General features: G+C 46.3%; 1 protein-coding gene across 6 annotated transcripts in view; it reads left to right on the plus strand.

Annotated features, from left to right (window-relative positions):
- The window catches only part of Kirrel3 (kirre like nephrin family adhesion molecule 3), a 562524-nt gene that overhangs the window by 177960 nt on the left and 361906 nt on the right, over positions 1-22658 (plus strand). The gene's annotated exons all lie outside the window — the stretch shown is intronic.

The following is a 22658-nucleotide window of genomic DNA, read 5'->3' on the forward strand; positions in this document are numbered from 1 at the left end:
CTGGTGATCTGTCGAGAGCCTAACCTTTCCAGTTAACACGGAATCTTATAACTGACTAATAAGCAATCTTGGGTGAGCACCACCTCGTGTTTTCCTTGCTGCTGTTTCTCTTAGCACCCACGTGGTACTTCCAACCCTAATCATTCCACAGGTACTACAGCTACCCAAGCCCCCTCCACTCGCCCACCTCCACCCTTCTGCTAAACTAAGATCTTCATGGGTGTGGAGAACCTGATTTGTCTGTCCTCTGTGCTTCCTCGGCATGCACTGCCTGTGGGTCATGAGATTGGATCAGGGCCTCACCTGACAGTAAGGCTCGCCTGTCGCTTGTGAATGCCACCTTCCTTGCCCGCCCCCCTCTCCCGCCTCCCCACGGAGGATGCTCTGCTTTCTCTTCCTTTGCTCCTAGCACATATGAGCCAGGGCTTGTTTTCAGAATGGCAAACGTCTTGTCCTCCGGCACCTCGTAATAAAAGTTCGGCCGAAGCCAAGGCTCCTGGTTGTGCGACTCTGTTATTGTAGACTGCACACGACTGCTGAACAACTGGCCATGCGTTCAAGTTTATTATCTGAGGCTTGTACACGAGAGCTGGCAGTTTGCCTGTTTTTCTTTTTCTTTTTCCTAAGGCAGAGAAAACAGAACAGACGCATTTGTTTGGGGGAAAAGAAAAACAAGAGATTTTTCAAACGGTTATGAATAACGGAGAATTGGTCCATTTTGGAACCTCCCGACCTTGACAGTGTCCCTCTAATGCTGTATAAACATTTGTTTTGGGTATTTAATAAGCTGCCAGCTGACAAATTTTAGAACTTTTTTTTTCAAGAGCGCCTTATCTTTTCTAGAACCACTGAGATGGCAAAATACGTTCTCCGTCTCAACAATCCCCTCTCTATTTGCATGTGGAAATTGAAAAGCAAGTTGTTTTTCTTGGTTTGCATGACAAAACTCAGACCCCAAAATACAATTCAGCATTTAATTTGAGCTAGTTAGAGAGCCCCAGCCCATTTGGCTCTGTTTTGCGGCTGATGTTTCTGATGTCAAAATTAAAAGTGACTTATAGCCGGGCGGTGGTGGCTCACGCCTTTAATCCCAGCACTCGGGAGGCAGAGGCAGGCGGATCTCTGTGAGTTCGAGACCAGCCTGGTCTACAAGAGCTAGTTCCAGGACAGGCTCCAAAACCACAGAGAAACCCTGTCTCGAAAAACCAAAAAAAAAAAAAAAAAGTGATTTATAAGGCTAAGGACGTGAAATACCCTCTACCCCTTTGCAGAGAGCCCTTGGAGTCTGCTTCCTCAGGAGGTCACTGCGGGGAAAGGTCCGGGGAAATGCATACATCTTAGGGCATCAGTCACTCCCACTACACCTAGCAGAGCCCCGTGACACAGAATGAGAAGGGGGACACTGCCCATCTGGGGAAAGGACGGAGGCACCGGGATGACTTTTCAAAGGCTTCCCCAACAATCACAGCTTGCCAAAAACAGGCCATGGAGCCTCTAGACAAAGAACTTAAGGCCTTTAATTTTTAACTACGTGTTCTTTGCTAATGACTCCCCTGTAGGGATGTTTTACTACATTGATGCTGTTTTCCTTTGCTTCTAGACTCGGGAGAGGGCGGGTTCTCCGAGCCACCTGCAGTTGTTCTCCTCCCTGTGGGCAGCTGGTGGAAGGGAAGCCTCTATGTTCCCAGTCCTCACAAGCTTGGGCATGCTGTTCTTCTACATTGATCAGTGCTGACCAGGGAGTCATTCAGGAAATGATCTCAAAAGCCTTATAGAAATGGAATAAAAGACAGTTTTGCAGAATCCAGGTAAAGGGTGAAGGGGAAAGACATCCCAGGTAGAAAAAGGGACATGCTCAAAGACAAGATGATGGGGATGAACACAGGATAATTGGGGACCTAGACATGTCCCTGTATGACAACGCATAGACAAAGACTGAGTTTCACATCACCGTGGACATCACTGAGGGACTGGAGGTGACATTTTTACCTTTCCACATTGAGACAGTTTTAAATATTAATAGTTATCCGTGTAATAGAATGGCTACGTGCATAACTGATGATGTCCCTGTCGCTAGAAGGTAAGGACAGGTTAGACCAGCAGTGCCTGCAGAATCTCATTTGCCAGAAAGAACCTTTTTCCTGACATCTCTCTCCAGGTGTGTAACTAGGCTCCTGACTCACCTGACGGTCCCTGTACTACATCTACCATCTCAGCGTGTATAGACTGGAAGAGGTCAGACTCCTGCAGTGGGCCACCCTGAGGCAGTCAGCACACCTGGCTTCCGGGCCACTTCCCATCACAAACACACCTCTGGCCTTGGAAAGCAGAAGTTAACTTCTCAGGATCAAAGGGTCACTTTGCAGTGGGAAAGAGCGTGGTCATACATAGGAATGACCTTCTAGTCCCTGACTGAACACGAGGCGCTGAGGACAGAAACCCTGATCCGCGATCACTAGGCATCTAGTATTTAAGCATCCCTGGACAGTCCATGGGGAGTGGCTGTTGCAAGGAGCTGCCTTCGTCTGGCTGAATCAAAGAATTTAATAACTTAGAAAACTTTGTGAGCTCTCTACTCTGCAATTAGAGACTCTTAGGGCCAGCTAGAGAAAACTAACTCCTCTTCCAGTCCACTCCTCCTGTAGACAGCTCTGCAGGAATAAGAAGCTGCTAGCCCATGGCCCCAAGGCTACCGAGGGGCAATACAAAGCAAAGGATGGGGTGTGAAGGCAATATATTCCTTTTATTACCATCACTATTAGTACGTATTATTATTGTGAGCACCTGAGGGAGAGTATCATTCATGTTTTTATTATCTCCACGAGGCTCATCAAGGCTACAAAATCGAGACAATAGCTCTCCCTGAAGATCTAAGCCGGGCTCTCATCTTATTGATTCCCAGCTTCTCTTCTTGTCTTTTTGCAGTTCGAATTCGAATTCGGATTCCAAGTCTGGATGCGTGTACGACTGCCAGGCAGGTGACTTCTCTGGCTGGCATTGAACTGAGGTGTGACAGGTTAAGTGTGGGAATGAGGGAGACTGGGACACAGCACAGCAGAGCACAGCTAGAATACAGACAATACCTGGCAAGAAGAGAGAAGGCTGGGCATCTAGAGGACCAGGTGAGCTTGTGCTAGGATTGGCTCCCAGCTGAGGCCCTTGAGGAAGTGGAATAGGAACATGTATGGAAAAAATAGAGGACACAATAACTCTTCTTCCCTCCCTCCCTTCTTCATCTGGGAGGAGACTGATGTGGGATCCTCCTTTGTATGTTGTGAGTACCATTGGTCAATGAAGACCCTGGCTTGGCTTGAGAGGGTAGATAGGTGGGGAAAACTAAACTGAATGCTGGGAGGAAGAAGGCGGAGTCAGGGAGAAACCATGTAGCCCCCGCCGGAGACAGACATGCTGGAACCTTGCTGGTAGGCCACGAGCATCATGGTGATGCACAAATTAATGGAGATGGGTTAAATTAAGATGTAAGAGTTAGCAAATAAGAAGCTAGAGCTAATGGGTCAAGCAGTGTTTTAAATAATATAGTTTCTGTGTGGTTATTTTGGGTCTGAGCAGCTGGGAACCAACAAGCAGGCTCCTACAACACCTTCCTTTTCTATTGACATCTAAATACCCATTTAGTATCTGTCTCATACTGTGAACGCAGAGACTCTTAGTCATCCTGGAAATGGATGTTCTTTAAGGGACAAGTTGACAGACTGAGGAAAATATCCTTTAATTGGTTCATTAATTAACAAACGGCAAGTTAGAGACAGTCTGCTCGCAGATCAAGGCTTTCTTCTTCTGAAGGGACACTGTGCTTTACCGAGCATGGTGCTCAGCATTAGTGAGGAACTGTCCAGACGGGTACCCTAGGACCTGTGAGGAGGACGAGAAGAAACCACAGATCTACCCAGCGGGACTTGAAGAAACCTCATCTCTCTGGACATCTCTGTTCATACCTGCTACTGGACAACAGGTTTTCTCCTGACATTCAGCAAGACTGATTTTTAAAAACTTGTCATTTTGCAGTTTTTAAAACACTTGTTATCAGGACACTGTTTAATGCATTTCTTTTGAAAGGCGCGGATCTAAGTTCAGACGGTGTCTGAATGTATTCCTGTATAAATACGCACATGTATGCTGGAAACGCCTTCATTACGGCCTAAGTCCCACGTACTAAGATGCCTCAGATTTTATGAATTGATTTCCATGAGTAAAAAGCAAAGTGTTCTGAATCCTAATCCCCTTGTCACCTCTCTCACATCAACTGCCTATCAACCTCCTCCACTCTGAACTCCATCCCGAGAAACACGGAACTTAGTGATCATGCAGTCATCCTGAGTACGCACGGGGAATAGCATTCATGTTTTTATTCTCCATAAGGCTTGTCAGGGCGGAAAGGATCGCCACTAGAAGATGATCTTTGACTGATTTCGTTGCACCTGAAACCTGTCAAAGACCTTCCTAAATCTGAAACCCAACCTCCAAAGTACAATTTTGGAGTTGTTCATCTGCTCCGGGGAATCTGGTATTCTTCAGTTGTCAGCCCCGTCCTGGGAAAAAGAGATTATTATATACCTATGACTTTTCAATTTCTGTTAGTATATGTTGCTGAGAATATGATCCATCTATGACTTTTTTTTTTCAGTCTACAAATGCCCATGAATTTTTTAAAACAAAAAGAAATGACAGATTAGAACAGGGAGGTATGTTTCATAGTTTCTTGCTTTTTTGTTGTTATTATTAAAAATGTTCTCTTCAAGAGGTATTTATCCAAATGCCACCTCCAACTCTCCAACCAAAAACCCATTTGGGGAATCGATTTCAGCCTGCCTTCTGCCACCATCCTATAAGCCAGTAACAAGATTGTTATCCTTCATCTCCCACAAATAAGAGGAGCTTGGCCATAGGAGAGCATCTGTCCGTTTGCAGACGCTTCCCTTCCACCCTTATGTATTTAAGGAGGAAAATTGCCCCTGATTTGTACAAAGTAAATTGGCTTATGTTCCATAATGGGCTTCTCCTCCCTCGCCTTTGCCAGGAAAAGGTCACTTATAGACTTCTGCTCTGCACACAATTCAGGGATTCTTGACAGCAAGTAGAGAAATCACACACTCCAAACTGTAATTTCCTTCTCTGATTAAGACCTCAGTGGTCACAGGTTTCTTGGTTTTAAAAAGTTTATTTCCTGCCATGTTACTGACTATTGACTGGGATGTAAATTGTACCTCACATGCCCTTATTGAAGTACAACCACACACACACACACACACACACACACACACACACACACGGGGCAGACAGAGACAGAGAAGCAGAGATGGCGGCTTCCAAGCAAACATGATCTACACACATTTAAAAAGATCTTAGCAAACGCACATATATGCACACAAGCAGGCACACCCACACACCCACACACCCACACACCACTTCTTCCCTCTTGAGCCTGGATGACTCTCTAGGCACCACTTATTTGTGTCTTGCCACAACGGCCCTTCTACATTTTGCTTCTGTTGCCATCACCTTGACAATAGGCAGAGCCGTGCGAGACAGTAGTGGAGCTCTTACTCTTGAGTGTATCTTCTCATCATCTGCAACAAAGTGAACATAAACAAGTTGAGGACAATTGGTCAAAGCCCCAGGGTCTATCCAAGGGATGGCACAGCTGGCTACCAGCAGCTCCTCAAGGGCTGTGTTTGGAAACGTAGCCTTCTTGATCGGGCAGGCTCCTCTCATTTCTCCTACTGCTCCTAACCTGTGGATTGAGTGATTTGCTGAGAAGTTCGTGGGGCTAATAAGGATGCTCCCAATCCTTTAGGAGACACAGCCTTTTCAAACATGGTACTCACGGACCTAGACCAGTCTCCAGGGAGAACAATGAGGCTTCCGTTCCCCTAAGCTTCTGCAGGAACTGTGCTCTTATATTGTGCTCCGTCTCTCACACTGTGTCCATCCCTGTGAAGCCTTCACCCAGTCCTCTAAAGAGCTGTGATTGAATGACACACTCTCGTGAGGTCCCTTGCAGGGTGCGCTGGAAGAAACACATGTTGCATTTCCCTAGTTTGGCTTGGACACTCCAGACTGAGCTCCTCGGGGAGCTAGGTGTGCCCCTCTGGGTCTTTCCACTCTACATGGCACCTGGCACCATGGGCTGACACACACATCCACCGTTTCTGGATTAATGAATGAAGGGATCAATTAGATAACTGTACAATATCTATTTAGGAAGCACCCAGGGAATGCAGCGCCTCCTCCTTTCGCTCACTCCATGTGTGAGATGAGCTGACAGTGTGAATGTCATGTTGCCAGGCTGCTCTTGCCCAGCTTCTGCTCCCATTTGCCAAAGACACAGCCCACTCATCTGTGGGATACGAGGCAGTCCTTGGCTCACGTCTCCCACTGAGTTATGGCCAGAGACAAAGAGACACCTAGGCAGCAGCCCGAGGAAATGACCCCTGACATTATCGAAGTGGTTGTTGTCCTAGTGCCATTTCCTTTGCACAAGTAAGTGACTGGCAGTATTGTCTGCCCATGAAATAGGGGCAGTCTGCTTTTGGCACCCTGAATTGGCATTTGAGGTAGATGAAGTCAGAGAGATAAAATATTGGCTTCTGGGGAAAAAAGTCAATGTTTCACTTTAGATTTAGTGTGTGTGTGTGTGTGTGTGTGTGTGTGTGTGTGTGTGTGTGTGTGTGCGCGCGCACGCTGGGGATAAAATCTAGAGCTTCATGCATACAAAGCAAGTATTCTGCCACTGAGCTACAGCCCCAACCCTCGATTTTTATTTTAAACAAAGAGTAACTAAGAATTGATTTCCTGGCAGGTGGGCACACGTGTGTCTCTTCGTCACTTCTCCTTTCCCACTTTGTAGGGCATCTGTTGTTGTGGTTTCGTGAGGAGGAAGCAGGCCAGGAGATAGGGTGCTGGGCAGGGTCCCACAGTGGATGGTGATGTGGTGAGGATTGGCAGGGTCCCTTGCTGAGGACCGGGTTCTCTGCATGACATGCCCACTCTAACATGGCTATGATTTCAGTCAGAATGTCTCTCATCAGGCTTCTGTGTCCTAGGGACTCAGGGATGGTTATACCCTATAGTTAAAGGAGCTTTGATTGGAAACTGTGCACAGACGCTGTACTGTCCACGTCATGGGTGTCCCCAGGTTGGCTTGGGACCTGTGCACAGATGCTGTACTGTCCACATCATGGGTGTCCCCAGCTTGGCTTGGGACCTGTGCACAGACGCTGTACTGTCGTACATCATGGGTGTCCCCGAGGCTGTGGTGCTGTAGCACTTATAAGATGTTCGACTTTCACTAGCAACCGGAGAAATGTTGGAGCAAATGACTCCATAAAAACGACCTGTCTGGTGTCCCTGAAGACTCTGAAATCATCCATTAAGTATAATTCTTAGAAGAGAAAGGTAGTATATTTAAGGAATATTTTCTGTAAAAATTGAAATGTAAGAGGGGTGGAGTTTCTAGCTAATCCTCAATTATGCAGAGTACACTTAGCTAACCATAAATTTACATACTTTCCAAGCACTCGAGCTAATCAAGGTTTTCCTAAAAATCAGAAAGCCCAATGGGATTGAATTTTTTGCAAATATCAGATCTGTGGCCATGCATTCACAAGAGACGTTAGCTGTGAAATTACTGCCCGGTGTTCCGAAAGTCCCTGCCCTCGCCAGCCACACATCACACTCCCAGCCAGCAGGCCTCCTATTAACCAGAGCATCCTAAAGCTGTGGTACAGATACAGCCACTCTGCTCTGCATCCCTATTACCGGAGCCCAGCTGCACCCACCACCTAATGATACCTGGGCTTCTCATGCTCTCCCTCATTGTCCAAGAAATGAATAGCCCTATTCTGTTAGAAAGTGGAGTTCTTGCCTGGCCTCCGAGCTGTATTTATGCTGGGAAAAGCAGTGTTGTGTCTTAGTCACTAATGTGACTGCAAAGGTGTCTGGGGCTCATTATTCCTAAGGTGAACCTGAAGGTTGAATAATCACAAATTCTGCTTACAGATAGAAAGGGGGTGAGAAGCATATCTTAGATATTTGAGAATCCTAGCACTTTTTGTGTAATATATAGGAGGTAAATGTTGCTGATACTCCCCTGCAACTGAATCTTAATTGAGGGAGAAACCCCTCCCTGGAGACCTGCATGCCTGTGGCTGGCTTATGCACCACTTGTGCAGAGGCCTTAACAAGCTTTTGTTTCTCCCGTTCCCAGCTTCCCACCTGGGTTATTTACAGTGAATCTGTCCCCAGGGCTTGCACAGTTTAAATGTGGACCTGGGGCTGCCCAAGAGTTCAGGAAGGGTAAGATGAAGGTCCTGGGTCAGATTCTAAGTGACTTGACTTCATGAGCTTTCTACTGGTCTAGGTCTCATCTCGAAGATCTCGTAGGAAATCCTATGGGACCAGCCCTGTCTTCATAAACAACCCACCTCATATGCAGCCCCCTGAGATCTGGTTGGAAGTGGACGATGATAGAAAGTGGAATGACCCTTACCTTTGACTTATTTTGGGATTGTAGCTAGAACTTAAAATTGCTCACATCTTTGCAGCTTTGGGCAGAACAGGGCCAAAGATTGTCACCAGTTCAAACTCCTCAGATGTCTTGCCATAGAAACTGGCCTTGAAGCTCCTTAGAGCCATCCCCGAGACCCCAACCCCTCTTGCCCAGCTGTGTCTCTGCACTGGCAGGCGCCTCTGCTTTGTACTTGCTGTATAGTAGGCTTTCCTCCAGCCTTCCAGCCTCCCACCGCTCTCCCGGGACTTCAGGATGAAAAGTGATATGCTCTCCTCCTGGCTCTCCCTCTCATCCTCCGGCCCCTCCCTTTCTTCTGGCTCCCCTCTCTTTCCAAAGCAACTCCATATTCTCCACTAGTTTACAGCATTGGTTAAATCTACCACAGCTCGTCCTGACCCCTTGTCAGGCTATCTTTGTTTGCCATCTTTGCTCTGTCAACACAGTCCACCCATACCCTAGAGAAATCCTGGAGACCATGACAAGGATTACCTTTCGATCTCCTCCTCCGAGACACATGTCTACACATACAGGTATAAGTGCATACAGACATGTAGAGTGCTTATTCACATCATCTGTCTATGCATACACAGCAGCGTGCCTATACACACCAGCACACATCCAAACAGCCACGCACAGGCACACACAGCACACACTTTGCAGTTGACAAACCATTTCCTATAAGTCCTTACACACACCTCTGTGGAAGGACCTATTGTAATCTTCATTTTGCACGTGGAAAACCTGAGGCACAAAATGAATTTAAAAAGATCACAAAGCCTCTAGAGGCTTGAGCCTGAGTTTAAATCTCAAACCCACATTTTAAAACTACTTTTAACAAGGTCTCACCATGTGGCTCTTGCTGGTCTACAGCTCCTTGTGTGGACCACGCTGGCCTTGAACCCATGGAGGTCTATCTGCCTCTGCCACCCAAGTACTGTGACTAAAAGCGTGTGCCGCCACACCTAGATAAGTTCTTTAGTTTTATAGCATTTTGCTTCCTGATCAAAAAATGCTTTTTAGTAGGAGCCATCCCACTTTGATGTCTCCAGATATTATCATGCTTAATCAGTTAGAACAAAGAAATCAGAAGAAGCGTAAAAAGGAAGCCAGCGGTGGGATATTTAGAGACTCTGTGTTTTAACAAGTGTGTGCATTTCCTCTGAGCCAGGCCACCATAGACATATAAAAGACTCAGATGTGAAGTGAGTCTACCCTCCTCCACTTTCCTGAAGACAATAGTCTTGTTCTGCTCTTTTACCAACTGTCTGCTGCCAGATTTTTTCCAGGGCATGCTTTCCTAGTACCTTGGTTACCTCTATTGCTGTTCCTGCAGCCTTTTAGACCCAAGACCCTGAGCAAGGCAAATAGGGAGTTGTCTGAACATTCACGGGCAGTTTAGGAATCAGCAGTGTGGGAAGGGTCCTGGCCCAGCAGATGGCACAAAAGGAGAGGAACTGGCATGTTGTAGCAGAGATAAGAGCTATGGACTTAGAGGTGGACCACCTGGGGTCTGTCCAGCACACCCTGGTATACCAGAAAAGTAGAGAGGGTTGTGCAGAAACCTGCCCAGGTCTGAGTGCCCAGGGAAGTCCTTTCCCTCCACCAGGCCATGTGGGTTCCATGAGCCATTGCTTTGCATGGTCATCAGATTCTCAGAGAGGAAGAACAGAAATCTAACTAGCTCCAAAATATTACCCTTTCTCCTCCTTTCCAGGTGCTCATGAGAGTCAAAATAAACAGCCCCAGGCATTACGTTGCCGTGTCCATAGGCCTCAGATTGCCGAGTACATGCGGATGAATTATTTTGAGCGAGTCAGAATGCAATTATTTCATTTTCCTTCCAATTCCGAACTGTTGATGTTTAGAAATAAATTGCTCCCGGTGCTTCTGATTTACAAGGACAAAATGTGAATGCAGAAAACAGGTTCAGTGGAGTGATTTGAATTTCCATTACAATTACACTTCTTTTCAACCATATGATTCTGTGCTTTCCTTGGATGCATCAACCTGATGCTGACTGGGCTTGGATGCTGATGCTCACACTGCCCTCAGCATCCGCATCACATAGGCCCAGCTGCTGCAGGGCACTGGATAGATTAGAACTAAGCTTCCCAGTAAGCCACCAATAAAACTGGAGTGCCCACTGGGGCTGTCTTCTGGGGCTCAACAGAGAGGGGGTTGTGATCTCCTAGACAGTGGAGGCGTGTGGTGTCTGCAGACAGTAGTTTAGGGGGAGCCCAAACACTGACCAGCAGATTCTTCCAACTATGCGCAGCCATGTCAGCAAAGCTAGGAGGGTCAGATAATTCTCTGTGCCAGATGTGCTGAGAGCTGAGTACATGTGATGCTCGCCACAGTGCCAGGAAATAAGGTTATTATTGTTAGTCTATTTTACATATGAGAAACCAAGCCTTGCTGAAGTTACCAACCGGTGGAGGCAAAGACTAAACTGAAATTAACTCGATATTCAGAGCCCAGTTTCTTATTCCCTGAACAGTACCAAAGCCCCTAAATTCCACGGCTAGAAGGTTCAGAATGTTTAAGTAGCACACCAGGCCGCTGCTCTAACTCTAAGCGCTCATAGCTGTAAGCCTCAGGAAGTCAGGCGGCTGTGGCTACAGAGATGCTCAACAGCTAAGAGCCCTCGCTGCTCTTACAGGGGATCTGAACTTGACTCCTAGCACCCACAGTGGGCCACTCAAGACCATCTGTAACTCCAGGACCTGCAGTTACCCTCTTCTGACCTGTCTAGGTACCTACACTCACTTGTGTGCTCGAACACACACACACACACACACACACACACACACACACACACAGAGGCACACACATTAAAAGTAATAAATCTCAAACCCCTCCCTCTCCTAGAGGACCCACCTCAGAAATCTGCTTTGCCTGCCCAACCTAGGAGGTTCTCTTTCCCACCCTCCTGCTCCATGCTCGGTCACCCCAATCTGATGCTGCTCTTGTCCTGAGTCCTAGAGCTCCGCTTGTAGATTACAGAGCCTTGCATGCTCTAAACTGCAGCCATGCTCAGAGCAAACAGTGGAGGACAATGCTACTTGACAGGAGCTGGAGCTGTCTCAGCTTCTCGGGAGCCTTCTTACCCACTGGGTGTCCACTAGTGCTCCAGGTAATGGAGGAGGAGAGCTTCAGGGCCCCTCAGGAGATGCTGGGGGAAGCAGACGATACTGCTTCAGCAACCTAGTCTGCTTAAGGCGAAGCCAGCCTCACCTCAGCCCCTCCTTCAGCAATCCTCAATCTTCCCATAGATTCAATGATTCCCCTACAGTGGGCACTGGAACAGGACCAATAGAATTCAGTCCTTCCATCCAGGACAATCACCAACCTTGAAGTCCTGGATCAGCCCAGGCTCAAACCAGGAAGCTAGGGCCCAAACATAGACTGGTCTTTGACCAAGTCTCCATCTTTGTGTGTGTGTGTGTGTGTGTGTGTGTGTGTGTGTGTGTGTGTGTGTGTGTGTGTATGCGCGTGCGTGTGTGTGTGTGCACGCATGTGTGCACATTCAGGCATGTGAAAGACTAAAAATTAGTAGCACATGTCTTCCTTCATCACCATCCACTTTACACACCAATTGCTCTAGACTGACTGGCCAGCAAGTCCCCAGTGCTGGAATAGTGACAGGCACCACCAGGGCTGACTTTTTATGTGAGCGCTGGGGACCAAACTCAGGTCTTCATGCTTGTGTGGCGAGCACTTAACCTTCCAAACCATCTTCCCAGCCCTTTATTTTAAACGTATAATCAGCTTGTTCTTAATCTTTATCTGGCCCCCATCCCTGCTGCTCCCCCCGTGACCTCTAGAGAAGACAGTGTGGCCAGGATGAAACTTGGAAGCATTATCAGACACGAAGTAAAGTCTGTCCTCCCTACCCCCAGGACACAGAAGTGTCCCAGGGAAAGGTTAGTCTAAATAACTAATTAAAAGAAGACAGGATAGCAGAGCGCCTTATTATTGGCTGAATGAAAAGTGAAATAACCAGACGCGATAATAGTGCAGCATGAAAAACGTGCTGTCATTTTTGATTCATGTTTTTCCTAATACCAGTGCGAGCCTTTGCCTGGGGTGGAAAGCAGCCAGCAGCACAGAGGCCGGGCAGTCCTGCAGTGGCTGATGTACCCTCACCTAAGAAGAGGCTCTCTCAGCGTACCAGTGGTTGAAGCAGCTTTGTAATTAATGATTTTAATTAATAGACCTCGTTTCTGAGTGTAGGTTTAGGCGTATAGGAAGACTGAACAGAAATTGCAGGCGGTTCTCACCACCCCACCCCTTCACTCCCCCTTTCCATTTCACCTGTGACTAACATTCTGTATGAGTGCGGTACACTTGTTACCACTGGCAAACCAAGACCACGTTGTTGTCATTAAATAAACGCAATTATTAATTAAAGTGCCTACTTGACATTAGGGTTTATTCATTTCATTGTATATCACATGCGTTTGGATAAGCGCATTAGATAAGGGCATTATGGATCATCACAGTACCAGCCTGAAAACCCCTGGAGCCTCTCCTCATGTTTCTCTTCTTCCCGAGTCCCATCTCTGGTAGCCACAGAGGTTTTTTTTTTCCATTTCTGTACTTTAGTATTTTCCAGAATGTGACATTGCTGAAATCAATGAGCATTTATTTGCTTTGGGAAATTTTAGTACTTTATTTAGTACTGTGAATTTAAGTTGGTTTTTTTTCTGTGTACTTTGATAGCTTGGTAGTTCATTTCTTTTTTTTTATTATCAAGTAATATTTCACTATATGGACATACCACAGTTAGTTTATCTATCTTCCTATTGAAGGACATCTTGGTTGGGATAACAATCACATCATAAACAATCACATCAGATGTGCATGTGGACGAGATTGTCACTGCAGGGTCCTATGGTAACGCTGTGTTCATTTTATAAGAAATCTCCAAATTGTCTCTCAAGTATCTACTTCCTGTTGTCTCACATCCTTGCTAGCACTGAGCCTTGAAAACCTTAGGAAACGCGTGCCTTAAAATGTTTTTACAGCCACAGTTATTTGGCATTTTACACGTATTCTCTCGTTTGATCTTGGCTGCCATCTAAAAGCCAAATTTGATGATGACCGAAGGTCAGAGTGGTCCTTTAAAAAAAAAAAATTATACACTAAATGTTGGTGAAGCCCAACAACCTGAGATCAATTCCTAGAACACATGCAATGGTAGAAGAGAGAACTGACTCCCCAAAAGTTGTCTTCAGACTCCACATATGCACTATGGCATGTTCATGTGTATGCACACACGCGCACGCACACACACACACAAATCACCTAATCATTTTTTTAAATGCATTCTTTTAAATATATGTTGTTTTCAGATTTTCAGCAAGCCACTATTGAACCCCAGGCCTTGACAAAGAGTGACAGGATGTTATGTGAGGTTATGTGTCTGTCTGGGAGTAGAATTATTTATCCCGAACATAATGGACTTCTGTCCAATCTAGTAAATGATGCTCGATTTGATTATTCACACATTACCCACAGTTAACTCTCAGTCTCTGGTGAAAGTACATCATCTCTTAAACTACTCCCTTCTCCTTCTTAGGAAAGACTTCCTCGGCCTTTCACTAGCTCCTCTGATTGCTGGAGTCTAATGTCACCTACTTGGCACAGCCGCGGCTCTGAGCCTCTTTGGATCCCCTGGTGACATCTGAGGCTGGTATGCCCATCATTACCCATCTGTCTTCCTCTATTTCTCCTTCTTTCTGTGTGACTCATCAGACTCTTGATTCAGCCAAGGAGCTTAAAGGAATCTAAGAGAGCAAGTCAGCCCTTCCCCACCAAGCCCCTCATCCACATAGAGACACCCTGCACTGTGGCTTTCTGTCTGAGACTCCCTTACCTGCTGTGACTCAATGAAGCTTCCTCCAGCCGTCTCATTAATAATCAATTCCCTTCCTTTCCTTCGCAACTGCCACACAGCATTGGTGAACCTCGTGTGTTTGCGTGGCAGGGATGAGAAGCTAAAATCATACCTATTTGCATGTGTAGAATAGTGAACCCTTTAATTTTGCTGTGTAATACCTGGAAGGCTCTAAAGGAATATGCTCAACCAAGATGTGAGCCAGCAGCCAAGTGGCCGTGTGTGAACCCCTTTGAGAACTGGAACATGTCCACACCACTCACCCTCATTGTCACCCTCAACCCCACAAGAAGCGGTTCTTATGTCTCCTCTTCACCTGCACCTTCTCCATAGTTCAATTGCATGTGCAGATTCTCAGACAGGGCATTTTAGCTCTGTTTGTTCTGGAACTTTATGAAAAGAAACTTAGATGTCATAAACTTGCCTTTTGCACTCATTATTGTATGTATTGTATCTTGGGCTGTCATTAGTAGCTGCCATTCAGAGCACTGTGTGAACATACCAAAATTTATTTGCCTGTTCTCCTATTACTGGGAAAATTAGGTCATGTTATGGTTTGAATAGGAAATCCACAGTCTCAGGTGTTGAATGTTTGGTGCCCGGTTGATGGCACTATGGGGGAAGTTTGGGAAACTAGGAGATGGGGTTGCTTGGAGGAAATAGGTCATCGAGGGGATATGCCTTTGAAATTGGCACCTGGTCCCCAACACCTTCCTCACTCTGTTTCCTGTCCCCATGAGTTGAGTGGTCCCCTCTTTCACACACTCCAGCTGCCATGGTTTTCTGCTTCACAAGGAAGCAAGAAGCATGGAGCTAAGAGAGCACAGACAAGAGTCTCAGAGACCAGGAGACAAAGGAACCAATCCCTTCCTTTGTTTCCGTAGATATTTTGTCATAGTGACATCCAGCAATAAGACAAGTCAGACCAAGCGTGGGTTCTATTACCAACTGCACTGCTGTGTGTAGCTGTGTGGGTTCTGAGCCTGAGGTCTCATGCTCACTGCATCATTCAGGAAGGAAAGCCCACAGTCTGATGGCATAAAATAGTCAAGGAATGGGGCTTAGCCCCAAATTTCCCATCTCTCACGCAGTCTCTGTCACTGACCGGCTGTGTGACTTCAGAAGAATTAAGAACGTCACTGAATCTCCATTTTTGTCCCACTATAGGATGAGGATGGTGATAGCATCAGGATGAAATAAAGGCAGTCTTGCCCACACCACTCATGAGTTTGGCTGCTGCTCAGATATACCCCCATGGCATGACCATACATCCTTTAGGGTAGGAAAAGCTTGACTGCAGCCACTCATTTTCCGAAGCACCCAATAAGCTCATTTTTTTCTGCAATAAGTGGTAGGAAAGGGTCACAGATCTGTATGATATATACAGTTTTCTGAAAGTCCTATAAAAATCAGGAGTGGCCAGGCTTTCTTTTCTTAGAACTGAGGCGGGGATGAAACTCCCGTGAGCAGAGCCTGGTGACTTGGGAGCTGACTGTGTCGGCTGGGACCAGTGATGACAAATTGTGGTTTTTATTGTAACACCTGCCCTCCTCTCAGGATTTAATACCACGACTATTTGCCATCTCATCAGGTCAACAAATACCAATCAGTCGTGTGTGCAGGCCCCCAGAATGCACTCTTTTCTCAATGAAAGGCTTCCTAAAAACAGCGCTTTTCTGAGTCACTCGGGAAGCACTCAGGAGGCAATTTCTGGTCTTTTGTTAGCAAACATGCCTTTTCCTTTCCCATCCTAAAAGAAGAAAAAGGCCGTTTAAGGGATTTTTGTTGTTTTTATTTTTTCCTCCCAAGACCTAAGAAGTGACCTCATTCTTGTTTGAGCTCTCATTTGCAAGTCTCTCTTCCCACCCAACTCGCCCAGTCTATCGTCTTATTCATATTTTGTAGCAGAACACAGGCCATGTTGAAGCAGACACAATGAGCGTTGTTCTTGATTGTGATGGCCCCATCCATCATTGACTCTCCTGGCAGCTGGACTGGGAGGTGCAGAAAGTCCAGGTGATTGCAGAGGTGGACACAGGAACAGAGATGACGGGAACAAGGTGTACCACACTCAGGAAAGCAGCTGATCCTCACCGTCAAGGGCCAGTGATTGGTTCAGACATGGCAAAGCCGAGGCCAGGGTTGAACTGACTTTTTCCCTGACACCCATGTGTTCATTTCCTCACTGGGCCAGATGCTGCTCAGGTTCAGGTAAAGCTGAGGGAGACACAGGCCAAGGCAACAGGAGAAAGGCAACTGAGACAGGACTGTCATTACATATTTTTCTTAAGTATGAATCAAGCACTGAACCCATACTGACCACTGGATATTTAGAATATTTCTGTTAGGGCTTGCAAGATGGCCCAGGGAATAAAAGCATGTGCTGCCAAGTCCCAGGACCTGAGTTCAATCCCAGAGCGCTACGTGGTAGAAAGAGAGCCCTGATTCCTACAATCTATCCTCTGACCTCCATATGTACATTGTGACCCTTGAGTTCACCCACCCCCAATAGATAGATAGGTAGATAGGTAGGTAGGTAGGTAGGTCGGTAGGTCGGTAGGTAGGTAGGTAGACAGATAGATGGTGGATAGACAGATAGATAGATAGATAGATAGATAGATAGATAGATAGATAGATAGATAGAGGGGGTGGGGGTGGATGGATGGATGAATAAATGGATAGATGGGCGGATGTAATTCTATGAAGACTAGAGAGATGGTTTAGTCATTAAAAGCACTGGCTTGTCTTCCAAAAGACCCAGGTTCAATTCTCAGACCCAAATAGTAGCTCATAACTCTCTACAACTCCAGTCTCAGGGGATCTGATGCCGTCTTCTGGACTACATGGGCATGAGGCACGCCCATGGTGCACAGACATACAGATAAGCAAAAACACCCATATGCCTAAAATTATTTGCATTTTTAAAAATGCCATGAGTTATCCTTTATGACAGTAAGCTTAATTGTATAGATCAAGGGACTGAGTATCGTGTTGATTTCTGTGACCAATGTCACCAAACTAACCGGGGAAGAGCTTCCTTCTCATCCTTGGCCACATCCCTGGGAGGCTCCACATCTGAGTGGATCTTCTTTTGTGTGGATCTTCCACCCACTTGTGTTCCACCTATCTGTATAACAGATATCTGGGTGTAAAGTGAGTGTGTTCAATGAGTGTGCGTGCCTGCCTAGAACCTAGTGCAGTTCTTTGTTTTCTCAAGCAGAGGGGAAAGGAGGCAAGTGAACAGGACACACGAGAATGAATCCATAGGAACAGGGATGACCACTCCAGACAAATGGGGAGGAAGAGCTAATGAGCACTGTGGGTTCGTAGAGTCAATGGTGTACAGATGCCATCATTACTTAATATCTATATATTATGTATGTGCCTGGGATGCCGGGCACTGGAGGTACACAGGAGGATGGGTAGTTTTGCTCCTGAAGAGCTCATGTTCACATGGAAGAGACAAATCTATGTGTTTCAACTTAGCTACAGGCACCAACAGAGGTATCTACAGCACGCCATGGGAGCCGGAAGGAGAAGGTCTCTTCTGCTCTCCTCTGCTGATCACTCATGGGTTCATCCACTGCTCAGATGCACCCCAGTATGTGGCCACATCTGTGGCCTGTATCCCTGGATGGGGATTGGCTGATCAGATGCCCAGTCTCACCCTCCTAGAGAGGCTTAATAGATGGCTATGCTGATGATAACAGTGATTCAGAATGCTGCTCGCCTTCAAATGGAGGTCACAGCTTAGGGACTGAAGACTACATACGAGTTTGTTATTTTTCCTTGTTTATGATGCAGATGTGTCACGCAGCTGCCTGGATGACACCGGGTTGAACTATGAACATTCCCAGTTCCAAACAATCAGACCTGTGGATAGCAATCACACAGCCTCTGTGGCCAGCGATAACAGAGAATTGGTGATGACGGATCAGGTAGGGCTAAGCAAGGCCAGGTCCCATGAGGCAGAGAAACCACGGATCAGCCTGGAAGATCACTGCTTTCCTCTGCTTCCTCAAAGCAGGCTTCTCAGAGGCTGCCTTGATGCTGCAAGTGTCTTGCCAGGACAAGGAAGGAAGGGGGCACCCGAAAGTGTCCACATTCACTTGGATTCATTTGGTGCGAATGTTTGCCAAGGTTCAGAGCTCCTGTTAGGAAACCAACCTGTAAGGTGAGGAAATGAACACAGCCCCAAATCAGGCTCAAAGCCAAGGGCATCTAACCCCACAGACACACAGAAGACAATTTGTATATCCTCCCTGAGTAACACAGTGAGAAAGACTTGATGCAGCGCTTAGTGGGACCCAGGTGAAGTTAAGAGTGGAGACTTGCAGAAAAGCTGGAAAGAGAGCTCCTGCAGGAACAGAAAAGACATAGCTAGGAACAATGTCCTTCCAGATGTGCGCTGGTCATTTTTGTCCCAATCCTAACTCCGTCATGTTCTGTGGGAGGCAGGATGCTGTCATGGCTGAGAGTATAGGCTCCCAGGCCTAAAAGAAAATTTTCTCACACTCCTGTGAGTTACTTGACTTCTCTTGGCTTACATTTTGTCACCTGAAAAATAGAAAAAGTAGCAATACTGTCTAGCAGGGTCACTGGTCCTCAGAGCTCCTTGCACAGAGCATTTAACAAATAAAACAGGAGTGCCAAGGGAAGCAGAGTGAGAGAAGATACATTAAGGTAGACCCAAGTCCAAGGCTGGAAGTCTGCGTGAGGTGGAAGAGTGTGGACCAACGTCCACGGTAGGAAGTCTGTGTGAGGTGGAAGAGTGTGGACCCATGTCCACAGTTAGAAGTCTGTGTGAGGTAGACCTGTCGACGGTTGAATGTCTGTGTGACGTGGAAGAGTGCCTCCCGTATGATGAGCCGACTTCCGTCTGAAAGAGCAGCAAGCTGAGATGCAAGGCCTGAGCACAGAGCATCCGTGCTTCACTGAGCAGTGAAAGGGGACGAAACTCACAAGAAGCGAGGCAACTGCATGCAGAGACAGACTGCCCAAGCTGCGCCACCTCTCCCGCAGAATTGAGGAACTGAACAGACATTTATTTTCATTCAAAATTAATCTTTTCTGGATGAAAGTAGCCCATCATCTTTTTGCTTGAACAAAACAAAAATGGGAAAAATGATGCCAAGAGTTTGCCTAACATTTTAGATCTCGCCTCCGCTGCTTTGGCAGGAAAGGCAATATGAGGAAGGTTCTTCCGTGTTTGGGGTTTGTTTAGTCTGATTTGGGGGTGAAGTGTATTCTACAGCCTTCAGCCTCTGGCAAGGCTTTCGGTTGTGTGGATAACAAACACTGTAAAGTACCACCTCTTACAATAGTCATTGTGCACTCCCCCAGGTAAAGCAGGTTGTTTCTTTGTGATTCCAAGTCTGAACTATGGACTACTGGGGCTAATATCTACCCAACTGGAGGCTGACTGGCTCCATCACCTCATCCATGTCTCGTTCATTCCTCAGCTGTTCTTTTCTATGAGCAGACTCCCCGGCTGAGCAAAAATTGTATTCAGCTCACACCCCTCCCGATAATACAGCGCCGCCCCACCCCATGCTGTCCCTTTCCTTACATTAATACAGCCTAAAGCCCAAGTCCACCACTGTCTTCCACCACCTGTGACGATTTCCCTCTAGCTTAGATGAGGGTATCCAGAGACAGCCACTGACCCCTCCGCTCTCCTACCCTCCCCCCCCAGCACACCAGGCTGTGACCACTGATGGCTTGTGAGAAAAGCCCAGGTCTATTTTACTTCCACCACAACTGGCCACTTATCCAGCAATTCCAGCATACTTAGGGAGGCAAACCAGGGCTTCCTCCAAGGTACCTCTAAGCTGGAACAGACCAGCCTCACCAGAGTTCCAGAGTGCTGCCCCAGGACACGAACGGTGGGCTCTCTAGCATTGGTAGAGACCTAAGCAGGACATGTGCCACCTGAATGCAGTCTGTAAACAACACACAAGCCTGGGATGACCTTTTCTCTTAGTCACATAAAACTCCAGTCCCTTTTGTAAGGAAAAAGCCCCAAATGCTAGAGGAGGTATGTTGCTCTGCGTTAGAGCTCACCATACCGTTCTTTCTCCGGCTGTGTTTCTTTTAATGTTATTAATTTTTATTAAGGTTCTTTTATTATTGATGACCATTATTATGTTTTTCTACAAACATAATAGAACCCTGTTCGACTATTCATACGCTTTGGGGGACAGGACTTGACACAATTTAAAAGTAATTTTTCCATTACAATGTGATATTACCCCATCAGAGAAAATTTGGAAACCAGAGAAAAGCAGAAAAGAACCCACCCCATTCCCACCAGTCTAACACAAACAGTTAGTGTTTGGGGGACTCTCCTCTGAGTCTTTATCTTATGCATATTTCAACAGGGTAGTAATGATCTCTACTTACATTTTTATCTTTATTTTTTCACTTAGTAGAGTTATCATATGCAATTTCTACATTACATAATTCTCACAAATGATCGTTTTAGTGATTCCATAATATTCTATCAAGTCTCTGAACCATAATTTATTTAACCATTTCTCAACTGTTGACTGTTTCGGCTGTTTTTTGCACTTACGCTTATAGGATGTTTGTTCTTAGGGTTAGGATTTTTCTTTTAGAACAGATTGACAGAATGCAGATTTTGGTGATATTGGCTAACAGTGGCTTTCCAGTCTACAGTCTAGCCTAAGCGTATATACACTTTTCAATATTTGGGGGAGCATGGACACTTAATGGACAAGGCAGGAACAAATGAGATTTCTTCAACGCCACCCGTGCGGGAAGCCTCAGAAAAGCACACACTGTAGAATTTCTTTGTTAGAGTGAAAAGCAGAAGACTAATCCCATATGTAACTCAAAATGCTTGTTCTGCTCTGTGGAGAGGTTGCCCTACAGAAAGGAACCTGGTCACTGACACTGGGGCAAATAACAATGAAGAGCTGCTCTCGGAGGGCAAGGTTTGGCGAGAACCCTCTCTCCAATCCCCTAATCCCCACCCCCTGTGTCTGCCACCCTCCATCCCCAGGGAAATTCGGAAGACTGTGCTGTAAGCCATCCCCCTGTTTTGTCCTTGAGGGCATATGTAGTTTGAAGACATTTCTTTCCCCTAGGGTGCTTGGCTTTTTCAGAGTCAAGACTGTGCTCGCCAGCTTCCAAAGGCCCTGCTCCTGAAGATGAAGCTGTTGGTCAAAGAACGAGGCTTCTCCTAACACAGGCATTCTCTCTGTAACCTACCCATTCATAAGGCAACTGCCTGTGCTTCTATTTCCAGAATAAATTAGTTCAGATGGGGGGAAAGCTCTAGGCTAAATGGGGCTAGAGGGTCAGTTTGGCTTTGGACTGCCTCACAGAACCGTGCAGGTGGTTGAGACTAGGAGGCACATAGGGACAGACACCCAGTCTAGTAACCAAGTCATGCATTGTAGCTTGAGGCTATACCCACCACCGCCACCATCCCTCCTTCTCCTCTCCCTCTTTCTTCTCCTTCTCTTCCTTTTCCTCTTCTTGGAGTACCATTTAAAAAATACTTTTGCCTTTGAGAATAGCTTCAGATTTGCAGAAAAAAATAGTAGAGAGTTCTCATACACCCCACATGAAGTTTCCCTTCCCATTAATACCCTCCCTGGAGATCGTGCACTTGTCACAGTTAAAAACCCAATATTGGTGCATCATTATTAACTCAAGTCCATATGTGGCCAGGAATTGCTAGTGTTTACGTAAAGCCTTTGCATTACCTCATGCGTGTGTGCCGCCCACATGCCTGTTTGTTGACAGTGGCTGTGACCTCATCACCAAGGTGATGTTCATCTTTCCCCACTATGGAGCTGTCTGTTCTCCCCACCTCTCACACTGAATTTTTTAGAAGGCAATCATTATATGGTCGTGCTCAGACTAGGAATTCAAGTTCCCCTCCTCTAAGGGAAAAATAACTACACAAATAGTTCAGAATTTCCGTGCACTGTTTGTTTTCCATTTTTGTATGTACTGGAGGGGCGCAGTGCCTATGGAGGCCAGAAGAGGGCATCAGATCCCCTAGAACTGAAGTTATAGGTGGTTAGCAATTTGATGTGGATGCTGGAAACCTAATTTGTAGTACTGTGCAAGAGCAGCAAATTCTCATGGCCCAGAACCTTCAATAAAATATATATACCTACATACATAGATCACACACACACACACACACACACACACACACACACACACACACACACACACACACACACATCCAAT

This window comes from Microtus ochrogaster, chromosome 5, assembly GCF_000317375.1.
Source record: "Microtus ochrogaster isolate Prairie Vole_2 chromosome 5, MicOch1.0, whole genome shotgun sequence".
Classification (NCBI taxonomy): domain Eukaryota; kingdom Metazoa; phylum Chordata; class Mammalia; order Rodentia; family Cricetidae; genus Microtus; species Microtus ochrogaster.